Source organism: Elephantulus edwardii, unplaced genomic scaffold (assembly GCF_000299155.1).
Source record: "Elephantulus edwardii isolate Elephantulus edwardi_28Jun2011 unplaced genomic scaffold, EleEdw1.0 scaffold00225, whole genome shotgun sequence".
NCBI lineage: Eukaryota > Metazoa > Chordata > Mammalia > Macroscelidea > Macroscelididae > Elephantulus > Elephantulus edwardii.
In genome coordinates this window covers 3,082,210-3,108,143 of record NW_006399975.1, presented here as the reverse complement: position 1 = coordinate 3,108,143, position 25,934 = coordinate 3,082,210, and the positions used below count along the sequence as shown (strand labels likewise).

The 25,934-nt window shown below is 37.9% G+C and overlaps 1 protein-coding gene and 1 pseudogene across 1 annotated transcript in view; one reads left to right on the top strand and one right to left on the bottom strand.

Moving 5' to 3' along the window:
• Positions 1-25,934, bottom strand: part of UNC13C (unc-13 homolog C (C. elegans)) — a 912,374-nt gene that overhangs the window by 824,580 nt on the left and 61,860 nt on the right. The window lies entirely within an intron of this gene.
• LOC102859114 overlaps positions 10,135-25,934 on the top strand; it is a 22,641-nt pseudogene continuing 6,841 nt past the window's right edge.

Sequence of the window (25,934 nt, the reverse complement as noted above, 5' to 3'; positions counted from 1 at the left end):
GCTTGATCCAGCCCATGATCTTCACAAATACTTGTTTTTCATCAGAGAGCTAGATAACGAATAAGGATGATAGAAGAATCAACGTCTTCGAGAAGGAAAATTCAAATATCTCTGCTAAAGCCATTGATAGAAGAGTGGTAAAAGTACAACTTGTCTAATGTGGAAAGCGTGTGAGGTCTAGAAAAAGAAGGCATTATCATGAGTTTTGATTCTCACAAGCTTCACTAGATATACTTTAAGATTGCCTACATGCATGTTGTCTGTTGCAACTACTAATTTCTGTCATTAAAATAAAAAGTTATAGTCAATACATAAACAAATAAGTAGAGCTATTAAAAATCAAAACAAAAACTATTAATAAAAGTGGGTAGTTGCCGGGACTTTGTTCCCAGACCACTGTTTATTAAACTTTATCCCATAACATTGTATTTGTCCAAGTATAACACATATATCTACAATCAATGTTCTTAGAATCAGAATTCAAGAAATAAAATGTCATTAGGCAAATCTGGAAAGGTCTTTTTTAAATTGCTAAAAAGCAACAATTTGACTTTGAGGACTAATTTACACCTGATATAAAGCATGCAGTTTTCAATTTTCTTACGTGTTTGTGAACATTTTACAATGAATATGGAATATTAAAGAAACATTAGTGTATTTTAAGTGATATTGATGAATAATATGGAACTTATTCATGTTTAGTCAATAGAATGAACTAATTTGTCCTGGAAAAAAATATAGCCAGAATGCTTCTTAGACAAAAGGATGGTGAAACAGCATCTCATACATTGGGCATGTTACCTAGAGCAAGATGTGCTTGGTACAACAAAGAGTAAAACGATTGCTTGGTACAACAACGAGCAAACTGAAGCTGTGAACACTCTCAATCTCTTCGTCATCCATCCTGACGCTGCCAATTGGTCCAGTGGCGAGAATCTTTGTCTTCTTGACATTGAGCCTCAGTCCATACTGAAGGCTGCAGTCCTTGACCCTTCGCAGCAAGTGCATGAGGTCCTCGTCAGTTTCAGCAAGCAGGGTTGTGTCATCTGCATAACACAGATTGTTAATAGATCTTCCACCAATCCTGATGCCACAATTCTCCTCATAGAGCCCAGCTTCTCGGGTAATCTGCTCTGCATACATGTTGAAAAGGTATGGAGACAGGATGCATCCCTGGCGTACACCCTTCCCAATTTTGAACCATGCAGTGTTGCCCTGCTCTGTTCTGACTACTGCCTCTTGATCCAAGTACAGGTTTTGCATTAGCACAATTAAATGTTCTGGGATTCCCATTCTTCTCAGAGTCAGCCACAGTTTGTTATGATCCACACAGTCAAATGCCTTTGCATAATCAATGAAACACAGATAGACATTCTTCTGGTATTCTCTGCTTTCAGCCAAGATCCATCTAACATCAGCCACAATATCCCTAGTACCACGACCCCTTCTAAACCCAGCCTGGACTTCCGGCAGTTCTCTGTTGATGTGATGTTCTAATCGTTTCAGGAAGAGTGTAAACAGTCATTACAAAGACAGAAGAGAAAGAAAAGACCAAAATGGATGTCAGAAGGAACTCTGAAGATTGCACTGGAGCGTAGAGAAGCCAAAGTACAAGGAAGAATTCAAGATACTAAAGAGATGAACAGAAGATTCCAAAAGGCTGCTCGGAATGACAAAGCAAAATACTACAATGAAATGTGCGAGGAGCTAGAGTCAGAAAATCAAAAGGGCCGGACTCGCTCAGCATTTCTTAAGCTCAAGGAACTGAAGAACAGATTCAAACCTAGAGTTGCTGTAATCAAGGATGCTTTGGGCAGAATATTAAATGATCCAGGAAGTATTAAAAGAAGATGGAAGGAATATACGGAGTCATTATATAGAAAGGAATTGGCAGATACAGAGGAATTTAAAGAAATAACATATGAGCAAGAGCCTATGGTGATGAAGGAAGAAGTTCAAGCTGCTTTGAAGGAAATAGCAAAAAATAAGGTCCCAGGAATAGATGGTATACCAATTGAAGTATTTCAGATAACAGATGTTGCCCTGGATGTGCTCACCAAGTTGTGCCAAGAAATCTGGAGAACAACCACTTGGCCAACTGACTGGAAGAGATCTATATTTGTTCCCATTCCAAAGAAAGGTGACCCAACTGAGTGTGGAAACTACAGAACAGTGTCATTGATTTCACATGCAAGCAAGATTCTGCTGAAGATCATCCAAAAACGATTAGAACAGTGGCTATACAACAGATTTTATTGTGATGATCACAACAAATTGTGGCTAGCCTTGAGAAGAATGGGAATCCAGGAATGTGTGACTGCTCACGCAGACACTTAAACCAGGTGACAGACATCAGAATAGAGCAAGAAAATGCTGCAAAGTAATGTGTTGGGGATGTGTCCTGTTTTCGTTTAGGACTCTAGATTTTATGAGGAGGAGTATGGCATCAGGATTGGAGGAAGACTCATCCACAATCTGCATCATGCAGATGACACGATCTTGCTTGCTGAAACTGAGGAGGACCTGAAACATTTACTGCAGAAGATTAAGGACTACACACAGTCTTTAATATGGATTGAAGCTCAACATCAAAGAAACAAAGATTCTCACTACTGGGCTAATATGCAGCACCATGATAGACGTGAAAGAGATTGAGGTTGCTAATAACTTCAGCTTGCTTGGTTCCACATGAAACACTCTTGGCACCAGCAATCAGGAAATCAAAAGACAAATTGCCATAGGAAAATTTACTGTCAGGGACCTCTCCAGAGTGCTAAGTAACAGTGATGTCAGTCTCAGGTGTGCTTGATCCAGCCCATGATCTTCACAAATACTTGCTATTCATCAGAGAGCTAGATAACGAATAAGGATGATAGAAGAATCAACGTCTTCGAGTTGTGTGGCTAGGGAAGTGTATTAAACATACCCTGGATTGCCAAGAGAACAAACAGGTCTTGGAGAGGGTGAAACCAAGTTGCTCCTTGAAGGCTAGCATTTTGGAGCTATTTCACATACTTTGGGCATGCAGCCAGAAGGAACCAGTCCTTGGAGAAGGACATCATGCTTAGAAGGGTGGAGGGACAATACAAGAGGGGAAGACCCGGAACAATATGGATTGATAGTAATTGGGGCAGTTGGATAGGTATGTCAGAGTCAGTGAAACTGGCTTTGGATAGGGCAGGTTACAGAGCTATTGTACACAGGGTCGCTATGAGTCACAGGTGACTGTGGCACATAACAGTAACAACATGAGGCATTACTCAAAACATTTAAACACTTGTGTCTACTGAATTATTCAGGTTACATTCTGAAATGCTTACTAAACCCATAAGCTTTCACTAAAAATCAGTCACCAATATAAGTTACTAGAAAGACAGATATTTTTCTCTTTCCTTTAGAAATAATCTACTTCAAATCCCACTGGCATCAAGTCAATTCTGACTCTAAGACACACTCCATCTGGTTTCTGAGGCTACAAATCTTTATGGGAACAGACTTCCCATTTTCCCCCCATAGAACAGCACTAGTGGTAGATCTGAATCACTGACCTTTTGGTGAACTGATCAATAAGAAACACACTATGCCACTTGACAATTAGAGCTCATTGCAATAAATCCAATATAGTGTTGTCAGACTTAGCAAGTAATTTCCTGTTGTTTGTCTGAAGTTTAAGTTTCATTGTACATCTTACATTTTAACTATAAATCCTACTCTTACTTTGAAAAAGAAATTAAACTGTGGGCACATTTACACATGTTTTTTTGGTTTATTTTTCACATATATGACCTGATTATGTCACCCCTGTATCTGTTTGATACAGGAAAAAGATAGAGGGAGTACACAGTCACTGTACCAGAAAGAATTGATTGACACTGAAAAATTCCAGGAAGTATCATATAAACGGAGCCACTGGTAATGAGGAGGAACTAGAAGCTACATTAAAGGCACTGGCAAAAAAATATTAAAAAAATAATAAAGGCCCCAGGAATTGATATGATACCAACTGATTTGTTTCAGTTAACAGATGCAAGGCTTCGATGCACTCACCAGCCTATTTCAGGGAATTTGGATGATGGCAAATGGATTGAAAGAGGTCCATATTTGTTCCCATCCCAAGAAAGGTGATCCAACTGAATGGGGAAATTATTGAACAATATCAATGATATCACATGCAAGCAAAGTACTGCTGAAGATCATTAAAAGAACCCCTGGAACAGTATATAGATAAGGAACAGCTGGAAGATCAAGAAGGATTAGAAGAGGCCATGGCACCAGGGATATCATTGCTGAAGTCACATTCATCCAGGCTGAAAGTAAGGAATACCAGAAGAATGTATACTTGTACTTTATCAACTATGCAAAGGCATTTGACTGTGTGGATCATGACAAGTTGTGGCTAGCATTGTGAAGAATGGGAATCCAAAGCACTTGATTGAGCTCATGTGGAACCTATAGGAGGCTGTTGTGTGAACTGAGCAGGGGAGCACTATATTATTTGGAACTGGGAAAGGAGTGTGTCAGGGATGTATTCTCTCTATGTACCTGTTCAATATATATGTTCAGTAAATTATCCGAGAAGCTGGACACTTTGAAGAGTAATGTGGCATCAGGATTAGAGGGAAACTCATCAATAACCTATGTTATGTAGATGACATAACCTTACTTACTGAAAGTGAGGAGGATTTGAAGCACTTGTTGCAGAAGATCAAGGAATGCAGCCTTCAGTATGGATTGAGTCTCAATATCAAGAAAACAAAGATTCTTACTGCTGGGCCAATAGGCAATATTATGATGGATGGAGAGGAGATTGAAACTGTTAACAGCTTCATCTTGCTTAGATCCACAGGTAACATCCTTTATATAAACAGTCAGGAAATAAGGAGATGCATTACACTGAGAAAATCTGCAGTTAGGGACTTTTCCAAATTACTGAGGAGTGGTGATGTCAGTTTGAGGACTAAGGTGATCCAGGTCACAGTCTTTCTGATACCTCCAAGACCTGTACTATGACTAAGGATGACAGAAAAAGAATTGACGTCTTTGAGCTGTGGTGTTGGAGAAGAACATCCCATTGAAGGCCAGGAAAACGAACAGATACATCTTGGAGATTGTGCAGCCAAAGTGCTCTTTGGAGGCAAGAATGATGGGGTTTCCAGTCACATACTTTGTACATGTTGCTAGGATGGGCTTTTCCTTGAAGAGGGATATGATGTTGGGAAGGGCAGAGGGTCAGTGAAGGAGAGGAAGACCCTCAAACAGGTGGATTAACACAGTGACTGCTGCAATGGGCTCTTGTGTGTTGGGAAGCGTGAGGATGGTGCAGGGTTCAGATCTTTTGTTTATAGGGTCACTATGATTCATGGTGAACTTGATAGCACCTAACAACAACAACAAATAGGAAAAAGCTGAAGTGCAGAAATTTGTGAACTCTCAAGGTCACAGTTTTGGTGACAATAGGGTCCAAATATTCTTTACTCAATTCAGAAGATGCACACATTAAATTCATTATAGAACCAACACTTACTGTGCACCCTAGGCACTCATGAAGACATCCCTTCAAAAATTCAATTAGTTTCCTATCAAAATACAAAACCATACTGCTGTTAAGTCAATTCCGTCTCATAGAGTGACCTTGTAGAAGAAATTACCCATAGGGGTTTTCAATGTTATCTTTAGAGAAACAAGCAATAGTTTCTTTCTTTTGTAGATCAGCTAGTGGGTTCAAACTGCCAACTTTGTGGTTATCTGCAGAGCACTTTAGCCACTACACCATCTGTTTAATCTACATAGTGCCAATATTCACAGCTGTTTCTTAAAACAGTATTAAAATGAGTAACCATTGAGACCAACTTTAGCTGTCACTGAATGACTTACTGAAATAATAAAATTTCCTTTTCTTAGGAAGAGAAATTTTCTGAATCCACTGAAGAAATGTAAATATTTGGAAATTTTCTAAGATATTAAATGTCTAATAGGTATGGAATGTACTTCCTTAAAAGTCATCTTAATAGATATATTTATCTCTGTGAAAATAAAGTTGTTGTTAGGTGCCATCCCATATGTTTTCTGTGATGATAAAATAGATGAAAAGACATTAAAAATATGTCATTGGTCTAAATATTCAATAATATATATGTGAAGATAATCCAGTTTTCTTAGAGGTAAATTTAATTACTTGAGGCAACATCACTTTCAGCTATGTTCAAACATGATTAAGAAAACATTCAGTCATCAAATTCAACTAAACAAGGATATGGGGAAGAATTACTGTCTTAATAATCTGAGGAACTCATTTGCCTTGAAAAACATTAGCAATAGACAAAGCTATAAGGTATAAGGCTGTCAAAACAATCCAAGCATTTGATGGAGTGAATATGGTAACAGTTTGTACTAGCCTAGCACAGTCTACTCTGACTGGATTTAAAGCTAGCATTAATCCTTGGAATCCAGGCATTAAATTTAGTTATTACTTGAAGAAAAGATTCATCCTTCTGGAATATTTTGCAAGACAAAATCTGTTGAAGTCTATTTACCTCACTCCTTAACTGTGATAGCTCACATAAACCAGTGATCTAACTTCAGATTTCCACCTTCAGAAGAAAAAAACACAGGTCGATTTGGATATTCATTCTTTGAGAATTATCATCAAAAGGTATGGCATGGAGTGTGGCTTCCTCTCGGTATTACAAATCTCACTTTAGTGTATCTCAGTTCTTTCTAGTAGGTGGGAGGACATGAAGGGTCTTGGTCACAATCTTTGGGTGGAGCACTGAAGGATTAATAAAATCCTTGGCCCATAGCATTCTTTCTGTGCTTTACATAATAGGTGTTTGTTTAAAAACAAAACAAAAAAAAAAAGGTTGAAAATGCAGGGACAAGATAGATTCTAAACAGAAAGTGCCAAACTCGACTCACAAAATGTTGAAAATCTCTGGTTTGTTTAATTGCTTCTTTTTTTCCCAATTTCTTAAAGAGGATGGTCATATTCCATTCACTTCAGTGGTTTTATCCCTATGTTCTTGTTGTTATGTACTGCTGAGTTGCTTGTGAATCATAGTGATCCTATGAAAACAGCCCTGAACCCTGCTCTATCCTGTGCCAAGCTTATTGTCTCTGGCACACCTACTGCCATTACCCGAGTCATTAATCAATCCATCTTATTGAGGGTCTTCCTCTCTTGCGCTGTACCTCCAGCCTCCCAAGCATGACATCCCTCTCCAAGGACTAGTTCCTCCCTGCAACATGCCCAAGTGTGTCAGATGAAGCTTCAGAATCTTTGCCTCCAAGGAGCAGCCTGGTTTCACCCTCTCTAGGATAAATCTGTTTGTTCTTCTAGCAGTTCATGATATACTCAATACTCTTTTCCAGGACCACAGCTCAAAGGCATCAATTCTCCCTCTATCATCCCTAAACATTGTCCAGCTTTCTGATGCATAGCAAGTAAATGCAAAGACTTCTTATGCATCTGAAAATTGGACAATGAGTAAGAATGGCAGATGAATCGATATCAAGATTATGGTGTTTCAGTGGAGTGCAGAATACTGCATGGGCTGCCAAAAAAAACAAACAAGTCTGTCTTGGAGGAAGTGTGTCCAAAGTGCTCCTTAGAGGCAAAGAGGTAAATGTTCCTCTCTTATATTTTGAGCATGTTGTCAGAAGGGGTCAGCGCTAGGAAAAAGGTACCATTTGGGGAAAGGGAGAGGGTCAGAGAGGAGGACCCTCAAATGATATGGATGGACACAGTGACTTTAGTTAAAAGTGTATTAGAGTTACTGAGGAGGAGTTGAGAATAGGGCAAAGTTCAGATCTGTTTTAATAGGGTTGCTATGATCATAGTCAACTCAATGGTGCTTAACAACATCATCCCCAGATTCACTGGAGAAATTAGTCATTAAAGGAGGGGGGAAAAGCTTGATATTTATTCCACATTCATTTAATCCTAAGATGCTGGCAATCATATTAAAAGGAAGTAAAAGCCTCAGATGTAACTTTAATCTTCAACTCATTCTATCAAGCCATCTATGAACTTTTTTTTTTTATTGGCAACAATCATAAAAGTAAAACAATTTTTTCCCCTGGAAACTTCTTTGGTGGGTGACGTGTATAAGTTTAGGATTCTTTGGACGTTTTCTCCCTTTATTTAACACTGGCTTAAAAGAGATACACAAGAAATATAATCTAAAAAATATCAGCAATAGTGTAAAACCTATACTTGAACCAGGAGGAAATCCTCAGAACAGAGCAAGAAAACACTGCATGGTTCAAAATTAGGACAGGCGTGCATCAAGAATGTGTCTTGTCTCCACACCTTTTGAATCTATATGCACAACAGATCATTTGGGAGGCTGGATGTAATGAGGAGTATGGCATCAGGATTGGAGGAAAACTCCTTAAGCACCTGCATTATGCAGATGATACAACCTTGTTTGCTGAAACTGAAGAGGACATCAAACATTTGTTACAGAATGTCAAAGACTGCAGTCTTCAATATTGATTGAAGCATAACATTAAGAAGACAAAGGTTCTCATCACTGGGCTAACCAGCAGCACCATGATAGATAAAGAAGAGATTGGGGTTGTTGACAATTTCAGCTTGTTTGACTCCAATACTTTTGGCACCAGAAGTCAGGAACTCAAATGATAAATTACACTGGAGAAAGCGGCTGTCAGCGACCTCTCTAAAGTGCTAAAGAGCAATGATGTCAGTCAAGAGATTAAGGTGTGCCTGATCCAGGCCAAGGTGTTAGCAATTACTTGTTATGCATCAGAAAATTGGACAATGACTAAGAATTACAGAAGGAGAATTGATGCCTTTGACTTATGGTGCTGGAGAAGAATGCTGAACATACTATGGACTGCCAAGAGAACAAATGGATCTCTTTTGGAGTGGGTGAAACAATTTTTCTCCTCAGAAGCAAGGATTTTGGAGCTATGTCTCAAGTACTTTGGGCACGTTGTCATGAGGAACCAATCCTTGGCAAAGAGTATCATGCTCAGAAGAGTAGAAGGACAGCACAGGAGAGGAAGCCCCTAGGTGAGATGGATTGACATGGTAATTGGTGCAATGGGTTTAGGTGTGTTGGAGTCAGGATACTGGTTTAGGATAGGATAGGGTTCAGAGCTATTGTACATAGGGTTTCAGGCAACTCCATGGCCTATGACAACAACAACAACTATAAGCAGATATATAGGCAGAAAGGGAATATGAACAAAGACAGGGGAAAGTTATTATATCTCTCACCCACCATATACAAGTTTGGAAGATTTTTCTACATTTATATTGACATACGCTATAAATATATATGTATTGCATTGGGTAAATCTGCCATCAGGAATCACTTGAGAATGCAGAAGAGCAATGATGTCAGTCTAGAGACTAAGGTGCACTTGATACAGCATGGTCTTCAAAATTAGTTGCTATTCATCAGAAAGCTGGACAATGGCTAAAGATGATAGAGGAATTTATGCCTTTGAGTTGTGGTCCTTAAGATGTGTAATGACTATATCATGGACTGTTAAGAGAACAAACAGGTGTGTCCTGGAAAGGGTGAAATCAAGCTGTCCCTTGGAAGCAAGGGTTCTGAAGCTCCATATGACATACTTTGGGCATGTTTCCAGGAAGGACTAGTCCTTGGAGAAGAACATCATATTTGGAAGGGTAAAGGGACAGCACAAGAGAGAAAGACACTGTATGAGGTGTATTGACTCAGTGAATTGAGTAACAGGTAGTTGTTTTGAAAATAATGAAATTGGCTCAAGATAGAGCAAGGTTCAGAGTTTACTCAATGGCATATAACAACAACAACAACATAGCAGAGTCAACAAGGGACAAAGCTATATAAGTTTCTTAATCACAGTCCAACACCCTGAAGAGATGAGTTGCTGGTGCTGAAACCTGAAAACCATAATCTTGGGAGACATCAAGGTCAATCAGTAAAATATTACCCACAAACACCATGCTCAACATCCTACTATGAATGTGTAGCAACTAGGGCCTGAACACATTGTTAGTAGCCATCCAAGTTACAACTACTGGTCTCTACCATTCAAGAACAAAGAAGGGGTGGGGGAAGCAAAGCTATAATGAAACAATTTAGTCCCAAGGACTAACGGACTCTAAGAACTTCAACATCCATGACCCTGGGACCAGAAGAATCTGAAGGTGCCTGTCTGTCACTGCTGACCACCCTCAAAGGGATCATAGAAAATGACTGCGGACAGAATAAGGTGTGGGGAATGTGAAATCCCAAACATAAGAAAGGCCAGGTTTACTGGTCCAACAGAGACTGGTAGAGTCCATAAGACTATAGCCCTGTGTCATTCTCCAATAGCTCTACTGATTCAACTTTTCAGCTAAACAACAAATGGTCCTAAAACACAACCAGTAATTCTGGGAAGGCACTCACTTAAAATAAATAATATATGAAGTGAAGAGACCGGCATTTCCCAAAGGAGAAGGCTCAGAAGGAAGGATGGTATAGGATAGAAGGTTAATGGAAATGGGAAGTACAGGGAAGAAGTAGGAAAAGTGTGACTATATTGTGGGTATAACAATTAATGTTATGAAATAAAATGTGTATCAATAGGTGAGTGTAAAACAAATTTTCTTTTCAAACTTCCACCCAAAAATCACCATTAATAACCAAAGAATAAATGTTGTGGGGGAAATATATGAAAAAAATTTTAAAAGACCATCCAAAGGTAGAAATAACATAATAAAATTTATGGGTGTGGTTAACCACTCAAGAAGAAAATAATGAAACTCGAATAATTCTTGCTTTTTCCTTTAAGCCAGCACTGTAATAATTTCATATTACTCCCTTTACTGCTGATGTCTGTGCTTGGTGCATGGTGGATAGATGTTTACCGATACCATTCCCTCTTCCTGGATTGCCTAGGAAGAGTACCTTTTTTGGCCTCCGTGGCGATTTAATTGGTTCCCTGAGACCAGCTCTGGCCAGTGAAGTGGTATGGTATTACAAAATCCCATTAGGTTACCTATTCAAACCCTTAAGTGCTTTCATGCGAGAGATGTGTCAGTCTGCTTTAGTAAAGATTACTGCCCTGGTCAGCCATACAGTCACTACAAAGGAGAATTGATGCGATAGCAATGCATCAATTGGGAGTAAAGGACTCCAAGAAAGGGTTTTATTCTCCTACTCCGAGTAAGAAAAGAACTCAAATACCTGTACCCACATCTGAAAGTTCATAATCTCCTAATATACATACCGATGTGATATGAGGAAGAAATAAATCTTTGTTGTAGTAAAACCCCACTATTTCAGGTTTGTTACAGCAATTTACCAGCATTACTCTGATAGTGGAAAGTGTTGGATCTGGAATTTAACAGACAAATCAGCAAACAGTGAGAAGGTGAAGGTGGGCAGCAGAGATTATGTATGGGAATGGAAGCTAGAACTTGAGGTGGGGAACCATGGGGAGCTGACACTGATGGCAGAATAGCAGGGGTCATGGTGAGGAGAATATACCCTGAAGATGGCTTCCTGTGAGGCTGAGAAAGCAAGTGTCTAATAGGGAGAAAAATACTTGAGCACTTCTTTCTTTACAGGAACTGGAGTTTCGCTAATCTCAGAAAGTTCATTCCTAAATAGCTCGACCAGATGAAGTACATACTGTAGTCTGAAGCTCAGAGAAAGACTCTGTGGTCTGCATATCTAAACAGTAGGCCTCCATATTAGCTCAGAATTCCAGTGTTACCATGAAATTAGACAGAATCTTCAACCCAGTTTTCTATAACAAAAGCAGTAAGACTCAGTAAGAAATCCCAGCCCACTGAATGTGTTTGCATTTTTCACTTCTCAACTACTTTCACTCTGCTCCAATTTGAGGAACTAAATATAAGATTTTCTTCTCTGAAATCTTCCTTACCTGGTGACGGTCAGCAACAACAAAGTAAAACCTTGAATTGTGGCAAGTTTATCCAAATAGAGGTGAATTTGTCGATGAAAATGTTTCTCCTAAAGGTAAATTAAACACTACCTCTCCTTGTTCCTATTTAGCTGCTTTTCTTTACCTTCTTAGGTGGTGGTTCCTGCTGATATTAAGTGCAAAGGAGCGGAGAGTAACAGAAATGAGAGAGGGAAGTGACTGATGTGAGTAAATATGTATTTTGAAGATTTCCATTCCACTCTCTGAATGAGCTGCAGGTTTGTGTTAGCAGTGTCTCGTGGGAAATCAGCCACGCTGCATTTGTTTCACTGCTTCTACCTGTCTAGTGAATAAAACAATGCAGACTCAAGCAAATTTATCCTCTACTGACCCTGGTAGAGGAGCACAGTGGAGTTCTAAGGACCTAACTTGTCAAATCCCTACTATAAATTTTAAAGTGAGGAGAGATCTCACCATGGTCTCTTTACACAGGAATTATAGACATTTTCTTAAACTTCAAAGATGTGAAAACTTCTTTACCAACTTTCCAGCAAAAAGTGGACCACAATTATGCAGAATATGCAAATCTATTTATATACAGAAATAATAACAGAAAAGGGTGGAACCCTGGATCTCTGTGTCTCTTTAAAGTAGCCACATGACCTGCCTAACAGAGACTAAGTAGTCATTGTGAGGGCAACTTTACTAGAAGGTGAACTCAAAGCATCACACGTCTTTAGAATCTAAGAGGGAAAAGAAGAGAAAATTGTGATACTCACATAGGTTGCCTTGGAGTCAGATCCAAGTTTTAGATGATACCCTTGGGTTTCACATGGGAGAACATAACCTATCTTCCTCCTGAGGGGCCACTGGTGAATTTGAACAGCCAGAGAGGTGTGGATTTTTTTGATTAGCACAACTACCTATGGACTGAGCCCCCAGAGCTCCTTGTAGTTAAGTCACAGAGAGAGCCAATAAAACCTTCATCCACTTTCATTTGCACATAGTGTAGCTCAAGCCTCACAAATTCATGAGTGACAACAGTCTCTGTCCTCTCTTTAGATTGCTATTGACCCCATACCATCAAAAAGCTACCGTTTCCAGCTCCTATTTTACTTCTTTTATTACAGTTTCTAGAAGCTCTGGTAGCTTAATGGTAAGGAGATGCACTGCCAATACAAAGGCAGGTGATTTGAAACTGGCAGCTGTTTCATGGGAGAAAAATGGGAGTGTCAGCTTGGGTTGGTTCTGCCTTAATGGAACATAACAACAACAACATTATAGTCAACTATCTACTTGCCTTTTCTCCAATTGGAAGACACCCTAGGACAGTCCTCTGTCTTGTCAACTTGCTATCCCCTCCTGGTCGTGTACATCCTGCCAACATTTTTCCACACAAAGTATTTCTAGCACTCAGTGGAAGCACAGAAATTTTTTCCATGTGTAACACAACTTATGATGTTTTTTAAAAGGTGAAATAATTTTTTTTATCATTTACAGAGTGTCTACTAATCATTCATGAGGGGCTCCTCCTTAACCTTTCTCCTCTCTGCTCCAGTAAATATTGGTTTCCTTCCATATAATTTCTGATCCCATGAGAATGAAATGAGTGAGGTAGAAATAACAAGGATGCTGAAAAAAACAACCCATAATAATTGTTATTCTTTATCAAGAGTTTGTGAATTCCAAAAATGACTCTAGATAGAAGTGAGAAATAGAAGACAGTTGCTTTCACATAAATTTCCTGTTCTTACTTACCTCTCTCCTCACTGGTATCCAATCCAAGCTTACGAAGGCCGCTGACTGCCTAAAGATCCCTTCCTGCAAACTCACACCTCCTACTCAACTAAAACACGTATGTCTTGCTGCATAATTACCTCTTCTCCAAATCAAAACTCATTTTCTTTAGACATCATAGGTAGGATAGAATGAAAACTAATTTGGAGCGCTGATTACATTAACTCACATTAAGATTATGACTAATCATCTCCCTACATACTCCTTAACATGCTCAGCAATGTTTTCTTATTAATTCTAATTGGTGAAATTTCATTCAGTGCGAAGGAAATGTTTTGGAATAGAAATAGTCCATGGAAAGGGAAAAGCCCCAAAGAATCCACAAACTTTCTCTGAACTCATCCCTTCCACAGCTTTCCAGGCCTATACATGCTAGGAATGAGTGAGCCATTTCCTCTCTGTCTCACCAACTCTCTGAATTAAAACTATTGAACATTTCTGATCACAGTTTTGTCTCAGAAAAATGAATTTGGAGTGGAACAATAGGAAGGCCTCGCCAGACATCAAGCCTCAGCTGCTAGTATGTGTAGCACCAGGAGTTATACAGGTAACACCCAAATTGGTGGATGAGAATAATCTGGAGAGTTTACTAAACCATGGACCACTGGGTTCCAACACCAAAATGTCTCATTTCAAACTTCTGGGTGAGATTGAAAATTTACATTTCTAACAAGCTCCCAGGTGAAACTGCTGCAACTGCTTCAAGGCATTTCATTATACAATCTACAGCTGTTGGGTCCGTCATGACTAAGAGTGATCTCGTAGGTGATAGTAGAATTGCCCCTAAGGATCTCTGAGGCTGAGAATCTTTATTAAAACAGGCTCCCCCTTGCCTCCCCATGCTCCACTGCAGAGTAGCTGGTGAATTCAACATGTACGTTTAGATTTCAGAACCAACATTCAATCCACGGTGCCAAGGAATCATTTAATCCTCCTGGTGGCATTAAAGAGTATAACTGCTTACCAAAAAGACAGCAGTTCAAATCCACCAGTAGCTCCATGTGAGAAAGATGGGTCAGTCTGCTTCTGCAAAGATGTATAGCCTCATAAACCTTATGTCGTTGTTGTTTTTGTTAGGTGCTATCGAGTACAACTCATAATGATCCCATGAACAATAGATTTGAATCCGGCCCTGTCCTGTGTCATCCTCGCCATCTCTGATACACTTGAGCCCAATGCTGCACTCACCATGTCAATCCATCTCATTTGGGGATTTTCTCTTTTTCACTGACTTCACACATGATATTCCACCCCAAGGAATAGCCTCTTTTAGCAACATGTCCAAAGTATGAGAAAAGAAGCATTGCCATTCTTGCCTTTGAAGAACATTCTGGTTGCACCTTTCCCAAAACATATAAATTCATTGTTTTGGCAGTCCATGGGATATTCAATACTTTTCTCCAACACCACAACTCAAAGGCATCAATACTTCTTCTGTGGTCTTTATTCAAATGTCCTACTACTGGGCCAATGTGTAACATTATAATAAATAGACAATGTGTTTAGGTTGTCAATTATTTCATCATACTTGGATCTACAATCAACACGGTTAGTACGTTTAGCAGTCAGGGGATAAGGAGATGTACTGCTCTGTGCAAGTCCACTGTCAGGGACTGCTCCAAAATATTGAAAAACAATGATATCAATTTAAAGACGAAAGTACACCTGATAGAGGCCATGGTCTTTTCAGTGACTATGCTATTTCAGACATCTTAAAGGACCTTATATTTACAATAGTGTCAATATTAGCCAGAATCAAGTCGATGGCAGTGTGTATTACCTTGGTGATATCCTGAGTGTGGCAAATGTTTAAGTTCCCAGATACTAGCAAAAGTTGTTGGTTCAAACCCACCAGGAGGTACCTCAGAAGGCAGGTCTGGTGATTTGCATCCTAACAGTCACAGCCCAAACAACCTATAAAATGGTTCTAATCTGTACAATGGAGTCTTCAGGTGTCAGAATCCCATTGAGGGTAACACCATCAACAAGCATTACACTAAACTTCTTTTTTAAAAGGAAAGAAAAGAACAATCTAAGAGAAGAGATAAACCTCTTTTGCCTACCTCAAAGGTGGAGCCATGGGAAAGACCATAGTAGGCTTAGTAACTGTGACATGTTGCTTTCTCTCAAGGTTGAGCTTTGTGCATAGAAGGCAAAGGGATATGGAATTCAGAGAGCTTTAGACAGAAATAAGAATCATGGTAGTTTAAAATGTGGTGCTGAGATTCTTCTGCACAGGTAACTGTAACTTCTAAGTGGGATAATGGCAGAGAATAGAGACTTTTTTTTTTAGAATAAAGACTTTTAAAAGCTTGATGGATTCACCATAAGTCACACCCCAGCTTGACAAAGAATCAAGATGTGGTATATAATCCCCTGTTGAAAGACTCATGTCCTTTCTTCTATCTCATTCTCTGCCTCTTACATAATCCTTAGCTGTCTCCTATAACATTCTGTTAACAAAGTAGGTACAATTTCAAGATCTAGACTTGAGGATGGAGTAACTGTATACTTCTTCATAGGCTTTTAGATTGATATTTGTGGTCCAATCTAGCTTTAATAGATAAAGGCTTGATATTAAGATAAATTCACCGGTGGAATAAGTATTAAAACTCTGATCCAGGGCAATAGATAGACAAGATCATAAAAAAGGAAGAAAAGATATTCTATTAGTGTCCAAGGAACATAGTACGATAATCCCATGTTTGGGATGGGGGTGGGAAATGGAAGATGATGTTGGAAATGAGAAAGAGAAAGAAAGGAAACCATAGTAAGAAAGTTCCTTGGGGAAATGCGACTCATTCCTGCTGAGGATCTCTGAGAAGTGGTATAAACATACCTCGAAGTTCCCTACTTGTTTTGTGCCATTGAGTCACCTGTGACTCACAGCAACCTATGCACAACAACCCTAAACCCTGCTCTATCCAGTGCCAATCTTACTGTATCTGATACACCTATCCCCATTTCAGCAGTCACTAAATCAATGCACCTCAAGGGTCTTCCTCTCCTGCACTGTTCCTCCCCTCCCCCCCAAGAATGATGTACTTCTCCAAGGATTGATCCTGCCTTGCAACATGTCTAAAGTACATCAGACAGAATTTCAGAATCCTTGCCTCCAAGGAATAGCCTGGCTTCACCATCTCCAGGATGAACTTGTTTGTTCTCCTAGCAGTCCATGGTATATTCAGTACTCTTCTCAAGCACCACAGCTCAAAGGCATCAATTCACCTTCTATCCTCTCTAGTCATTGTCCAGCTTTCTGAAGCATAGAAAGTAATTGCAAAGACTGTGTCCTGTAACAGGCACACCTTAATCTGACATCATTAGTCTTATTTTAATTTTATCTCACACACCATTAGATTGACTATCAATATCTTCATAGCAAATATATGTAGGGACAAAGTTATTTCAAAAAAATCAAGCACATTCAAATATATCCCAAAATCGTTGATAATTAATTATATGAATTAACTCAGACTGTTGTGTAATATTGTCCAAAATCCTACCAATTGTAAGAATAAAATACCAAATATTTGTATATGCATTTTGTTTAGACAGGTAACAAAACTAACATATCTTAGTTTATCAGCTTGAAAGATCATGTAATCAATAATAATAATAATAATAAAAATATTTATTATATATAATAGGTATTAATATGGTAAAACCCCCAAAATCAATTTTAAAAAAATAGAATTTTAATACGCCTATTTTTCTAAACAGCATCTAAAATATAAATAAATGGTTAGTTTCATATAAATTTACTAGAAAATGAGAGAAAAGAAGGACAAAATATCATCATCATCATCCTGGCAAGGACCAACCCTTAAACATCTAAATTTTTGTTCAAAGAAATCTAGATAGAATGAAGCCAGAACTTTTCTTTTTCCTCCTCTTGTTTCATGTTCATTTACTACCAAGTCAAGGTGTTCACTTGATATAGAAAAAGACTGTGCTGAAAAGTGTTGACTTTCAACTTAAAGACAATGTTAAAGAAAAATTATCCTAAGATTAGACAGCCTTAGAGGCAACATTGAATCACCTTCTACCCAAAGTTTTGCAAGAGTATGTTATAATATACATACAAAAAAAATTGAGAACTATATACATCTTCAATATAAATTACATTTCAGCATCAAGAAAGCACAAATCTTCACCACTAGGCCAACAGATATTATAAAAGAAGGAGTAAATATTGAAATTGTCAGAGTTCATCTTGCTTGGATACCAGCAGTCAAGAAATTAAAAGATGGATTGCATTGGGAAAATATATTGTCAAGGACCTCTCCAAGGTGCTAAGGAACAACAACAATGTCCATTTAAAGACTTAGGTGCACCTGATTCAAGCCATGATCTTTTCAATTACTTCCTATGTATCTGAAAATTGGCTAATGAGGAAGAATGATAGGAGAAGAATCTATGCCTTGTTGTCTTGAAGAAGAGTACTGAATATCACATGGACCACCAAAAGAACAAACAATTATGTCTGAGAGACAATGCAGCCAGAATACTCTATAGAGGCAATGATGGTGAAGCTAGTCTCACATTTTGGATACGTTGTTAAAAGGAACCAGTCCTTGGAGAAAGACATCAAACTTGGGAAATGGAAGGTCAGGGAAAAAGACAGATTGATACAATGACTGTACAATGGACTCAAGTACATCAGGGATGACAGAAGATAGGGCAAGAGTCAGATTTATTCATAATAGGAACACTAAATATTGCTGAAGATTATCCAAAAATTACTAGTGTATTGATCGAAAACTTCCAGAAATACAAGAGGGTTTTAGAAGAGGCCATGGTACTAGCAATAATCTATTCATAACTGGAACACTAAATATTGCTGAAGATTATCCAAAAATGACTAGTATGTTGACAGAATACTCCCAGAAGTACAAAAGGGGTTTAGAAGAGGCCATGGTATTAGCAATATCATTGCTGATGTCAGATGGATCATAGCTATAAGTAGAGAGTACCAGAAGGATGTCTATTTGTATTTTATTGAAGATACAAAGGTGTCTGTGTGGATCATAACAAATTGCGGCTAACATTAAGAATAATGTGAATTCCAGAACACTTGATTGTGCTCATGTGAAACCTATACATGGACTCAGGAGCTGCTGTCCAAAGGGAGCAAGAGAATACTGCCTGGTTCAAAATAAAGAAAAAAAATGCATCTAGATTATATATTTTCTCCATACCTTTTCAAACTATATGTGGAGTAGATAATTCAGGAGGCTGAACTTTATGAAGAATAATGTGGAATCAGGATTAGAGGAAGACTCATCAATAACATACTTTATGCGGATAACACAACATTGCTAATTGAAACAGAGGAGGGCCTGAATTAAAGCATTGCTTCAAGGACTGCAGACTTCAACATGGATTGCATCTCAAAAAAAAAAAAAAAGATCCTCACCACCAGACTAGTAGGCAGTATTGTGATAGATGGAGAAAAGACTGAGATTCTTAGTAATTTCATCTTGCTTGACTCCACAACCAATACTCTTGGCAGCAGTAGTCAGAAAATACAAAGATGAGATGCATTGGGAAAATCTGCTGTCAAGTATCTCTCAAAAATTCGAAAAAAAACAGTGATTTCAGCCTAGAGACTGAAGTGCACCTGATCTAAATCACTGTCTTCTCAATTGCTTGCTATGCATTTGAGAGCCAGACAATGAATAAGGATGACGAAGAAGAATGAAGAAGAATTGGTGTCTATGAGTTGTAAAAGGTTCCAGTCCTTGGAAAGGAATATCATGCTTGGAATGTTATAGGGTCAGTGCAAGAGAGAAAGACCCTGAATAAGATGGATTGACACAGTACTGTGGCAACGAGATCAGGTTTGTCAAAGATAGTGAGGCTAGCTCAGGATATATGTAGAGTCATCGTTTATATGGTTAGTATGAGTCGCAATCAACTCAACAGCATGTAACAACAACAAAAATGAGTCATAGCTGACCTTGCTACACCTAGGAACAACAAAAATATAGATCTTCCAACACCAACAAGAACATTTTTCCTTTAACAAGAACCAAGCAAACACTTTAGGTTCTTTTCTGTTTCAGCGAGCAAAAGATGTGTATCTGCATAATGGAAGTTGTTGATAAGTCTTCATCCAAACCCAATGTCGCATTCTTCTACATAGAGCCCAGCTTCCCAGATGATCTGTTCCACATACAGATTGAAAAGGTATGGAGACAAGATGCATCCTTGATGCACCCCTTTTCTGATTTTGAACTCTATAGTGTGTCCTTGCTCTATTCTGACGACTGACTCCTGGTCCAAGTATAAGTTTCCCATGAAAGTATTCTAGGATTCCCATTCTTCTCAAGGTTAGCCACAATTTGTTGTGAACCAAGTAGTCAAATGCCTTTGCATAGTCAATGAAACACATATAGACATTCTTCCACTACTTTCTTTCAGGCAAGAACCATCTCACATTGGCTATGATGTCCTTACCTCCATGCCTCTCCTTTTTCTTTACACAGTGGAATCCTTATGTTGAACAGACCTAATCAGCAGTATCTTACCTATTTAGGAAAAAGTTTAGGACAATCTCTGATGTCCAAAACTATACAAGGTATTCAGTAAATGTTGTTTAATCACTGAGTGAAAGAATAATGAATAATTGGGCACCATGCATGTACTTGGCAAACGGAGCTCTGGTGATGCCAACCATAAGGAATTGTGTTGCTAATCCACAAGTGAGATGGCTCTTTGGTGGTTTGAATCCAGGAGAGGTCCGTCCACTGGAGAAAGATGAGCAATCTCTTCTCATGCATTTTACAGCCTCTACAATGTTAAGCCAACTAGGAGTATGTTCTAACTTGGCAGCAATGCGCTTGAGTTTTATTTTAGTTTCATGAATTAATTTGTTTACCAATTATCCTCCACTAGAAGAATGTAAGATCCTGAGGGAAAACATCTTCGTACTTCATTGAATTTCCAGCACATAGAGCAATATCTGAGACATAGTAGGCATTGCAGAAATATATTTTTCATAAATTTCCAAAGTAACTATAACTGCTGTAAACATTTGCCTTCCCTTTTCTTCAGTCAATGCTCTATCAACTTGGTAAGTTTTTTCTTTTCCCTTTAATATTCTAATCAGAAATCCCTTGGGAAGCCTTCTATTATGTCTCTTTCTATCCTCTATGTAGTCCATTTTGCTTCCATTTCCCTCACTTACTTCCATTTGCCCTCAATTACCTCTACTCTGCATACACATACCAGCTCAAATATTGTCACTTATTTTCATACCATCACTAATAAACATTAAATTCCTTCAGGGTAGAGGTAATTTGTAATTTAGCTTTACAGTCCCTGTGTCACAGTACCAGAAGCTCAATAAATAACTGGAATGATAGCTAGAAATCATAATCCAAATATTTCATAGGCATTAATAGCTAAATAAGGGCCCTCTTTTAAAGTAGAAATATTCTCAGAGGAGGTAGCTACTCTTTCTTTTTTCTAAAATCAAACTATTCCTTCTACTGAGAGGTCTAGGATAGACAGTGAATGCTGCTTTAGAAAGAGGAGAGAGGAAAGTGTCACTAGAGACATTCTACTTTCAAAGTTTTGTTAACAGTCTAGCATAAAAAGTGGCTTCCTAAACCTACTTATTCTTGCCAACTTAGCATACTTTTGCTCAAAGCCTTGCAGGCAGTGTCTTACTACCCAATAAGACCAGGAAGCATAGGTTTTCTTGTTACTACTAATCTCTAGGGAACAATTTCACAAACGTTTCATGTGAAACTCTGCAGTACAGATTGGTAAATAGGCCTAAGTAAGCCCAGGCTTACCTTACTTGTTGTCAGATACTAGGGAAGAAGTCCTGATTCTCTCTTCTCACATAAGAGAGTCAGGATGGGTGGAAGAGAAAATGCTGAGGATGGACATGGATTGTTACTACAAATGGCTACAGCATTTTGTTTCTTCAGTTCACATTAGGAACTGCATTTCCAGTATAAATGTCATTATACCTCTAGGAATGCTGCCAAGACTAAAGGCTGCATAGTCCTGAGGCATTTAGCTGAGGTGGAGTGAAGCTAGAGGGCATTCCGGACTATGACACAGATAGACCTGCTTCCTTGGTTTAGTCTGAAAAGCTAATGACCCATTAAAACTATTAGCATGATTTCCTACTCATTCTTCGTGAGGTCAAAAAGCAAAAGCAATCTATGACTCTCCTTTATACCCATCCCCTCCTCCAATGTTCTCTACCAATTTCTTTCTTTTATATAAGCCAAACAAATATTTGTATATATTGTTATTTTCTTTGATTTTTAAGTGCATAATTGTGGAAAGTGAGTTTATAGAACAATATATAATAGTATTAATATCCTGCAGGGAGCTCTGGTGGCCTATGGGTAATGAACTACACCGCTAAGTCAAAGGCAGTTGGTTCTAATTTACCAAGTGCTCTTTGGGAGAAAGATGGCAGTTGATTCCCTTGTGATTTATAGATCCTGATAGTCTATAGAAGGGTCAGCTGACTTGAGGTAAGATAAAATAAAAACACCAGTCTCACATAAAATCAGCAAGGATGTATGGAGAACCACAAGTGGAATGCAAACAATAACAAATTCAGTGAACTAGTTATTAATGAATAACAAAACCATCCTGAACGGTATGGGGGGAAGAGAAAAACTAACCTAAGCAACTTTGGAAAATGATATTTTGGCTGGTAACTATGTGCTTAGGGAACTCTGGGGCCTTCGCAAGCTCTGGTGGGTAAGAAGTTGTGGGTGCAACCCACATGCAAATGATCCGAATACACCAGTTATTCTGTGAAAGAGAGATAATCTTTTCTCATATGATTTACAGTCTAAAAAGATACTGGAGGGTCAGTTGTGAATTGACTCTGATTCAAGAGCAATGAATTATTGTTTGTACACTGTTGTTGTTGTTCTTATGTGCCGTCAAGTCACTTGTGACTCATAGCGACCCCATATGTACAACAGCCCTAAGCTCTGCTTTGTCCTGTGTCAATCACACCATCTCCGATACACCCAGACCAATTACCCCAGTCACTGAATCAATCCACCTCATAGAGGGCCTTCCCTTCCTGCGCTGTCCCTCCACACTACCAAGCATGATATACACTGTAAGTTTAAATAAAAAAAGAACTATACAAATATTGTACTCTCATAAGTAAATCTGCTACTTATAGAGTAATGGAGGAAATTTAAAAAAATATATATTGTGTGTATACCAGATTTGAACAAATAAAGGATTTATAGAATATAATAAATGTAGTGCTGTCAATGGCGTGGTTTCCCACAGTTGAGAGAAAGATGCTACAAAAAAGAAGTTGAGAAAGACTTTTTGCTACACTAAAAAAAACTTTGTTGTTTCTATATTCTCACTTTAAGTTTTTATATTGTGGCTTATCTTCCCACTAGAATCAGAAATATTAATGAAAATTCATACAGAGAGGCAAATAGGTATATGTGTGTTTGAATGGGACTATGTACGTTTGCATATGAATTTCCTTTTCCCCCCCTTTCACTGTCATAGCAATATATATACATTAACACCATAGAAACAATGAGCAAAAATAAAATCCAGATATTGGCTTTGTAAATATCCTACTATTATACAACAAATCTGGACTCACTGGTAATACAATTAATCCAGGATTGGGGCAAAAAAAAAAAGTACACCAAGATCCTGGAATATTATGTGATATTGAAAGGAAAATAAATAAATAAAATGATGGTATTAACTCAAGAGGCACTAAAACCAAATACATAATGTTCCTGATGACTAAATCAGGAACAGTTTGTACAACAAAGTAAATGATAGCAATTTATCATCAAGATTTCACTGCTGGAATTATTTAATATTTGACCATTGGATCCATAGATCAAAAGCAATATCTGTGACTTTAAACAATGTAAATAAATGAACAAATAAGCAAATAGAACAGTTTTTACAGACGAAGTCCACCTAGGTATTGTAGAAATAAGATGAGAGATAGCAAATCATTATTAAACACTAAGGTAATAATTATGGCAGGGAAAAATCTACAAATGGAAGATAAAAGAAGTTGACAGAAAAAAAAAATAAAAAAAAATAAAAAAAAAAGAAGTTGACAGAAGCATAAGAAACAATAGCAGAATCTCATAGTATGCCTTTCCTAATCTACTTACCAATTAAAAAATGGAAAGAAACCCCCCAAAACTACGAAACTGACTTTTTAGTAGAAAACTCTAATAATAATGAGACACATCAACATCTGCTGTGATTCACTGAGAAAGACACAATCTCATCCTGTGAAACTCTTGCCAAAAACACATAACCTAAATGTGATTGTGGCAAAACATCAGCTAAACCCAGACAGAATCTACAAATACTGACCAGTACTCATCAAAAGATTTATGATCAGAAAGAACACCAAACTATCAAAGATTAGAAGAGAATAAAAGCACACAGCAAAGAAGCATTTTAGACTGAACCCTGGCAAGTGAAAAGAACTTTCATTAGATGAAGAACTAGTTAAATCCAAATAACATTTTTTAATTTATTGAATACTTTTGTACCAATATTAATTCCCCTGATAGGATAAGAATTATATTATGACAATGTAAGTACATATTAGGAGGAAGTATATATATATATTATTCTATTTTGCTACTTTTCTCTAAATTTAAAATTATTTCAAAAATAAGGCTCTTGATAATTGGTGTTCTGGAAAATTTTAGAGTGATACATATTTAACCATATGGCATTATTAAACTTAGTGAGTAAAAGTAAATCTTGACATTATACTAAAATTCTCAATACCAAATATATCTATGATATTCATGTTCACAGAAAGAGATTTAAGAATATGGCAAAAAAAATCTAAATAAAAACAATCAAGAAATTAACTGAAAAACAGAATAAACATACGTAAGTATACTCTTTTTAAAAGGGAGATTATTACCCAAGTTTATCATGTACAGACACAGTGCTGTTTCATCTTGACATATAAACCCTAGGTACAGTAGAGCACACTTAGACTATTGCTAGGACTAGCAGACAGGCAGTTGAGACTGAGATTTTAGGAATACAGAGAAGGAATAGCTGTAAGCAGACACTAGTGATTGGAACATGGAATGTTAGAAGCATGAATGTAGGAAAATTGGACATTGTTAAGAAAGAAACGGAATGCATAAATATTGACATACTAGGTATAGGCGAAATGAGATGGCTTGGCATGGGACATTTTGAATCAGACGATTATATGATTTACTATGCTGGGCATGAAAAGGTGAGAAAAAATGGGGTTGGTTTCATAATTAAGAAAGTCATTTCTAGATCCATCCTGAAACACAAAGTGGTGAGCGATAGGATAATATCCATACGCATACAAGGAAGTTCAGTGAATACCACTATCATTCAAATATATGCACCAACAACTAGAGCCAAAGAGGAGGAAATAGAAGATTTCTACCAACTTTTGCAGTCAGAAGTTGATCAAACATGCAATCAAGATGCATTGATATTAATGGGCGACAGGAACACAAAAGTTGGGAACAGAGAAGAAGGTTCAGTAGCTGGAAAATATGGTCTCGGTGAGAGAAATGAGCTGGGGACAGAATGATACAGTTCTGCACATTCAATGATTTATTCATTGCAAATACCTTTTATAAGAAACATAAATGCAGGCTATACACATGGATCTCACCTGATGGTATGCATAGGAATCAAATAGATTATATTTGTGGAAAGACTCAGTGGAGAAGCTCAATATCAGCAGTGAAAACCAGGCCGGGTGCTGATTGTGGCACAGACCAACAACTACTCATATGCAAGTTCAAACTGAAGTTGAGGATAATTAAATCAAGTCCATGGGAACCAAAATTTGACCTTCAGTGTATCCCACTCGAATTCCAAAACAATCTCAGGAACAGGTTTGAGGCCTTGAGCACCAATGAGCATAGACCAAATGAGCTCTGGGAGGATATCAAGAAAATCGTACATGAAGAATGCAAAAGATCGTTACAAAGGATAAAAAAGAAGAAAAGACCAAGATGGATGTCAGATGAGACTCTGAATATTGCATTAGAGCGCTGACAAGCCAAAGCTAAAGGAAGAAACCAAGAAATCAAAGAGCTAAACAGAAAATTTCAAAAGGCAGCCCGGGACGATAAAAGAAGATACTATAATTAAATGTGCAGAGAGCTGGAGTCAGAAAATCAAAAGGGCCGAACTCGCTCAGTGTTTCTTAAGCTGAAGGAGCTGAAAAACAAATTCAA